Raw genomic sequence first — 7500 nt, 5'->3', positions numbered from 1 at the left:
TCGGAGTTTCTGTCTGCAGTCTCTCGACTTGCTCTCACTCCCCTACCCTGCTGTGTGACTTTCTTTTTGGTCCTTTCATTTTATCTATTCTCTCTTTGCCTTTTCCTGCCCGCCTTTCCGCTCCCCCCCCCCCCCCGGATTCATGGTTTCACGTCACGCGGGTGACGTGCCGACACACCAGGAGGCCCTTCTCACACGTGCGCGTGAACACGCAATCAACACGTTTATGAACTAGAAAGGGATCTGGTGTGACTTTGCTATTATTTCCCCTCCCCTCCTCCCCGCGCTGAGAATGAGTTTCCCCGGGCTCGTGTGCCCGCCTGGGAATCGGCTGCAGACGCCATGGCCCCGGGTCGACCACATGTTGCCCTGGGGTCCACCAGATGTCTCTGGCGAATTGGGGCCCTAGGGTGCTTGTGACGGTGTGGTCACTAGGTGTCGCTCTGGGCTCAGTATTCTTCCTTCTCGCTGTGACTTTGGTCTCTTTTTTTCGAAATTTCTTTCTTTCTTCCTCTTTTGCCCTGTTTCCATTTTCCCTTCTTAATCTCTTTCTCTCTTTTTGTTGCTTTTTTTCCACGGCAGATGGGTGATGTGTGTGTGGAGGAAACGCGGCGTCAGGGAGAAGACACATCTCACACGTGCTCGGGAACACCCGATCGTCACGCTTCTGAGTACCGACCGATGGATCTGGTCCCGAATTTTTTAATAGTTTTCTCCTCTCTCTCTCTCTCTCTCTCTCTCTCTCTCTCTCTCTCTCTCCCCCCCCCTTCCTTCTCTTTCCTTTCTCTCCCTTCCTTTCTTTCTTTCTCTCGCTCTCTCGCTCTCGCTCTTCTTTTCTTTCTGACAGAGTCTCTCGTTCTGTTGCCCTGGCTAGAGTGCCATGGCGTCAGCCTAGCTCACAGCAATCTCAAACTCCTGGGCTCAAGCGATCAGACTGCCTCAGCCTCCCGAGTAGCTGGGATTACAGGCATGTGCCAGCATGCCCAGCTAATTGGATATACGTGTGTGTGTGTGTGTGTGTGTGTGTGTATATATATATATATATTTTTTTTTTTTTTTTTTTGAAACAGAGTCTCACTCTGTTGCCCAGACTAGAGTGCCGTGGCGTCAGCCTAGCTCACAGCAACCTCAAACTCCTGGGCTCAAGCGATCCTACTGCCCCAGCCTCCCGAGTACCTGGGACTACAGGCATGCGCCACCGTGCCCGGCTAATATTTTTCTGTATATATTTTTAGATACTGTTTCTGTATATATTTTTAGATATATAGTTTCTTTCTATTTTTAGTAGAGATGGGGGTCTCGCTCTTGCTCAGGCTGGTCTCGAACTCCCGACCTTGAGCGATCCACCCGCCTCTACCTCCCAGAGTGCTAGGATTACAGGCGTGAGCCACCCCGCCTGGCGTGTACGTTCTGTATTCACAGCCAGACGGAAGGCAGGGAGAATGTTACCCTTTCAAAGCCCGCCCTGCTCGCCTCTCAGCCCACCGATGGCACTCTGAATCCCGTGGCATTCCTTCACTCAGCTGAATTCTTCAGCACCCGACCCCCCCCCCACCCCACCCCCGTGCCACGGGAGTTCGTTCTCATGGCAGAGCCATCGAGGCTGTTGCCACACGTGTTGTAGGTGCCTAGGCAGACTGTGCCCTGGCCCCGAGGAGGTACGGAACCGCCTATCGCCTCGGGAGGGAGGGACAAGATGTGTCCGTGTCCAAGGCGACGTCCTGTCGATCACGAGGAGGCCTGCAAAGGCTCGTATCTGCCAGGCATTGAGCCACATCACATGAAACACCGGTGTGTTCCTTCACTTAGGTGGTGTCGCGTGTTGATACTCACAGAGGATGATAAACCCACTCGCATGCCGGCTGAGCCCCCTGTGTCTCCTCCTCTATCCACTGAGGGAAAAAACCGCAACGAAAGGTAGAAAACCACAGGGGGGGGAAGACTGCCCGTCGCTCTCCCTATGTGACCGTCCGGAGTGCTCGTTCAGATGGGAGGAGGTGTGTTTGTGTGTGTGTGTGTGTTTCATTGATTTTGGTGCCATCTTTTCTCTGCAGCTGCGTCAGAGGACAGCGATTTTTCCGATTTTCACTCCGCTGAGTGAATTGCCTTTTGAAGAGAATGTCCACAGGAAGCCTACGGTCCTCCCGCGGGGGTGGCCCTCCTCTAGAAATGAATCTCGTTTCTTGAACGGAGGGGACTTGTTGACGCCATCATGCTTTCGGGACGACTTCTCAGACGCTAGCTTTGGACCGCAACATAGGTGCCCCCGACATTGCCTCAAGGGTTCCGTGGTGCCTCCTGTCAAGAGACCCCACCGACCGTCCCCAGCCTGCCCGCTCAAGGGAGCCGGGCCCCTTCTGATCTGTCCGCCCGCCGGTGAAGCTCCCTCCCGAGGGTCGGAAAGCCCACCTGTTTCCCAGTTCGGTTGAATGATGGGGCACCCGGGCAGGGCACTGGCACCGAGTGACTCCATTCTGAGTCTGTCTGCTCTGGGGGGCGGGGGCGGGGGCGGGGGCGGGGGCGGGGGCGGGTGGGGGGGCAGTTCCGTCTCGACCCGGTGGCCTCCTACCGACTGACTCGATGGGACGGACCATTCTCACTCAGGATCGTGTACCTTCTTGGCCTAGGCACATCCCGGCACTGAAAGCCACTTTTCGGGGACACTCTCCCACGTACAGATAGATGGCCTGCACGAGTGCTCTTCCTTTCTCGAAACACTGGAAATCTGTCCTCAATTTTACCTGACCTACCTGACGGTGTGTGATAAAGGAGCATAGAACCCTCAGCCACCCTCCACCTTCCCGCTGTCCCGAGAGACAGTGCCGAGCGTGAAATTCTATCCCTGACTCTCTGTGTCCACCGGAACGTGGCCTGACTGCAGTGACGTCAGCTACGTCAAGTCGTTCTCTGGGTAGGGAAAGAACTTAACCAGATAGGCCCTATCGGTCGCTTCTCTGTTCTGATAGTTTTGTGGCAGCCATTTCTTTCCCCCTCTCTTTTCTTTTTCTGTCTCTCTCCCCCACCCCCACCCCCAAATTCTTTCTACGAAGACGTTTAGGATGTCAGATTCTGGCCACATGCCCCCCCCTAGGCATACGGGGGCCAGCATAGACAAAGGTCTTCGGTACCAAGTGTTCATTCCACGGTGACAGATATTGCCACTCTTGTATTGACCAGGGCGAGATGGTGAGTGGGTCAACTCTGAAACTCCCTGTACTCTACTTCTCTCTTGGGTAGGTCCCTGCCCCAACCCTCCGGCTTCTAGCACACACCCAGGGGCACTCTCTCCTCTCTGGATAAAGTTCCAGATGATCCGATCCGCTCCGAGGAGGAAGGGGAGCTGGCCGGGCCACCCACTGTGCGCCCCACCCCCGTCAGTCATAGGGTCCGTTCTTTTCAGGATGACACCGGCAGCGGTTGCTGGGTGTCACCTAGCGGCCACTTTGATCAGACCTCGGGATCCGGAAAGTCAGGTGACGTTGGGAGTTTAAGAGCTGACTCCCGGGAGGTGTGGAGGGCGGGGAGGAGAGCACGGTCCGGACGGTCCCACCCTCTTCTTCCCGGGCCCGCAGCTCTGGGCCCGCCCGGGGCAGCCCTAGCCTCTAGCGGGTCTCCGCCCACCCGCCCTGTTGTCTGCGGGAGGCGCCCCTCCTCCCGCTCTCTGCCTCCTCCCGGGACCGTAGGCCTCTGCCCGTCGTCTTTTTTATTTTTATTTTTTCCCTTTTGTTTGTTTCTCTTTTATCTTGTGTTTTAGGCTTATCGAATATCATATCGTATAAAAACTTAAATCACAGAATGAATTATATTAAGTAACAAGATGTGGCTTTTTATCCTACGCCGAGAACGATGAATTTTTCTCTTCGTGTCCATTTTCCTGTCCTGGAAGAAATACAAAGTTGCTCGTGATACTTCCCCATCATCTTCCAGTTTCCCCGACTGTCAACACGATGTATTCGATCGTATATCTTTGTGTGTGCACGTGGGCGCCTGTACCTATTTCTTTTCGGCATCAGTCTCAGGTCTTTTGGCACCTAGGGGGGAAAAAGGAGAAACCAATAAAGGACAGAAAGACGTTCTGTCGTTTTACGCTCCCCACCACCACCACCACCACCACCACCACTTTTGGGAGCTTGTAGTCTGGCCTATGTCCCCAAGGCAGGTTAAATCTTTTCTTAAAACTCCCAAGTGGTCCCCTGCCCCGCCCCCCCCCCCCCAGGTGGGCGGCCGGCAGAGTTCACAGGCTTTGTTTTTGGCAGAGCCTGGACGATTGAAATAATTAACCACAATCAACGCTAAAGCTGAGAACCCCTCCCCCCCTCATTAAAAGCTCTGTATTTCTGCCTAGCCCTATGTTCGGGGAAATTCGGAGGCTTGAGATGGGAAGGTCTACCCTATTTTCTCCTTTACCGGCAAAATAGACTCTCTCTTTCCTTCCTCCTCAAACAGCTTGTCCTCGTTATTCGGCCTCGTGGGCAAGTGGCCGAGCTTTCGGTAACACCAAGTCTTCTAAGTTGTGTTGTGTTATCGGTCTTGTTTTCTTTCTTTTCTTTTCTTTTCTTTTCTTTTTTTTTTTTTTGAGACAGGATTTCTTTCACTCTGTCCTCTCCCAGGCCGCCTTGGCCTGATTGTAGCTCACAGCAAGCTCCAAATCCAGGGCTTAAGTGATCCTCTCTGCCTCAGCCTTCTGAGTAGCTGGGACTATAGGCAAATGCTGCCACACCCGCCATAATTTTTCTTTTTTTTTTTTTTGTTGGTAGAGATGAGGTCTCATCGTGTTACCCAGGCTGGTCTCCAGCTGCTGGGCTCAAGTCACGCTCCCGTCTCTGCCTCCCAAGTTGCGGGGATCACGGGCATGAGCCACCATGGCCAGCCAGGTTATTTAAAGGTGATCGCTTTGCTATCCTGATACAAAACCCCAAATGTGCGAGTTTAAGGCACCAGACGGAGGGAGTCCCCACACTACATCGTCACGAACATTGAGGGTGGCTCACGAAACAGCTGGGATGTGGCCACACAGTAGTGATCGAGGAGATATATTCTAGTGGGATAGCAGAAATATAGAATGTCCTGAAGACACTAAATGTCGGAATGCCACAGCAGTCAATGGCTGACAAACTTCCATTCCATCGTGTCATGGTAGGCGGCTTACTTTTCTCCTGCTCCCTCGGTATGATTAAGGCCTGACGTAGAAAATGTCTACGTCTCATCCAAATCCATCGAGACGATGGAAGGGGGAACTGGGAGAGGAATAAAGAAAAACAAGAGGGGGAGAAGGAGGAAACTGCCTCCCCTGCCCCCATGCTACCCAATTAATAAATGAAGAATGGGCCGGGCGCGGTGGCTCACGCCTGTAATCCTAGCACTCTGGGAGGCCGAGGCGGGTGGATTGCTCAAGGTCAGGAGTTCGAGACCAGCCTGAGCGAGACCCCGTCTCTACTAAAAATAGAAAGACATTATATGGACACCTAAAAATCTATATAGAAAAATTAGCCGGGCATAGTGGCGCATGCCTGTAGTCCCAGCTACTCGGGAGGCTGAGGCAGTAGGATCGCTTAAGCCCAGGAGTTTGAGGTTGCTGTGAGCTACGCCACGGCACTCACTCTAGCCTGGGCAACAAAGTGAGACTCTGTCTCAACAAAAAAAAAAAAAAAAATAAATGAAGAATGGCCTCTTCCCTCCTCTTCCCAACCCCTAACTATGCCTGGAGGTGTATCGTAGGCCTACAGTCCTAAGAAATGTACAACTACTGATAGTAATGGGAAGAAATGCAGTCTAATAGGTTTCTGTGCAGTGGGACACCTGGCCAGGGCACTTACGGTGAATGGAGCTTGCAGGGCGGGCGGGAGGTTGCTCTGGGTGAGTCTGTGAGTTGGCGGTGAGTGGTGAGTGAATGTGAAGGCCTAGGACATTACTTACTGTAGGTTTTCATAAACCCTGGACACTTAGGCCACACGACATTTACCTTTAGAAATTTCTTTCTTCAATAATACATTAACCTTAGCTTACTGTAAGTGTTTTCACTTCATAAACTTTTCCATGGTGGTTTGGCTTTTTTTTTTTTGTTTGTTTGTTTGTTTTTCTTTCTTTTAAACTTTTGGACTCTTTTGCAACACCACGACTTAAAACACAAATGCGTTGCACTGTTGTACACAGATATTTTCTTTCTCTGTGTCCTTATGTGTTCCGTAAGCTTTTTCCTACTTTTAAAGTTTTTATCGTTCTATGCACTTTTCAAAATAATAAAAACTAAAACGGGGGGGGGGGGTGGGAGAGGGAAGGAGAGAAATACACACACATGAATATGTTTCCCAAGTGAACTGAGGAAGGGGGCCGAGTCAAGGTTCTCAGGGAGCCACCAGTGATGAAACGGTCAGGCTCAGAATCAGCATTGCAGAGTGGCTGCAGAGCCGGGGGGCCTGGACTGGCTACCTGGACGACACTCCGTGTTTGGTAACTTGGCGAGTCATACATCCTCTTGAGCCTCAGCCTCTTCATCTGCAAATGCAGAAATCATGGTGCCTACCCCACAGGGATATTGTGCAGAGTGAAAAAGCAAATGCAGGCAAAGCCCACAGAAGCACGCGTGGTAAACAGTAAGCCTTTAATCGTGGTCACAGTCGTTGTTATAGGATCATCTTCCTATGTCCTTGTCTTTTAAAGATTAGCAGAACCTCCCAGAAGATGAGAATGGGCTCCCCCTGAGCAAGTCTCGGCTGTAAAGTCACAGGCATGTTGAGCATGTGGCACAGAAGGCAGAATAAAAACCTGATCCCGGAACATTATGTTCCTGCAGGACATGAAATCATTGAAGGTATGGGAAATCCTACCTCATATCCGTTTTACTAGAACACCTATGATTGCGTACGCACATGGACGCACGCGCACGCGCACCCCAAACTTTTTGAGCTTCACAAAACAGCGTAACCAAGGAACACACTATGATGCTTCTTAGCGATCTATTTAGGCCCAGGTTACTCGTCACTCTGAGCCTGCCTCCTTATCTGTCCAATGAGAATAGTGTTTGTCACAATTATCGTCATCGTCATCCTACCTAACGCTTCTGGTAAAATTGAAGTGTGAGAACACCCGCTAGACAGAAAATCCATGTTATCTCTCAATTTTTCTTCCTCCTGATTTCTATCTGAATCTGTGAGCTCGCTTTGGTTCACTTCGGTTTTTCAAGAGGCTCCGGTTACCTTCTCTCCCACCTATATCGGATTGGGTCTGACGGAAGAAAGAAGGAAAAAAAAAAAAAAAACATAGTAAAGAAAGCAGAACAACATTTGTTTCTGAAGCAACCGATCAAACATTGCTGATGAGCCGGTCTTTTCTATTTCAGTAAACCAAGGAGGCCTATTGTCACGAGGATGTGAGGGGCCCGGGTAAGATTGGATGATTACCCCTAAAGGAGACAAAGCAGACAGACTATGGCACATGTGATCTTAGCCAAGAGAATAAACAGTGACCTCTCTGCCGAGTTGGGCCTTAGCATACCAAAGG

At 51.2% G+C, this 7500-nt stretch overlaps 1 pseudogene; it reads right to left on the bottom strand.

Annotated features, from left to right (window-relative positions):
- Positions 1-151: 151 nt before the first annotated feature.
- LOC138380106 (small nucleolar RNA U13) lies at positions 152-243 on the bottom strand (annotated as a pseudogene).
- Positions 244-7500: the final 7257 nt, after the last annotated feature.

The sequence above is a fragment of the Eulemur rufifrons genome, unplaced genomic scaffold, assembly GCF_041146395.1.
Source record: "Eulemur rufifrons isolate Redbay unplaced genomic scaffold, OSU_ERuf_1 scaffold_273, whole genome shotgun sequence".
NCBI lineage: Eukaryota > Metazoa > Chordata > Mammalia > Primates > Lemuridae > Eulemur > Eulemur rufifrons.
This window is presented reverse-complemented; position numbering and strand designations above follow the sequence as displayed.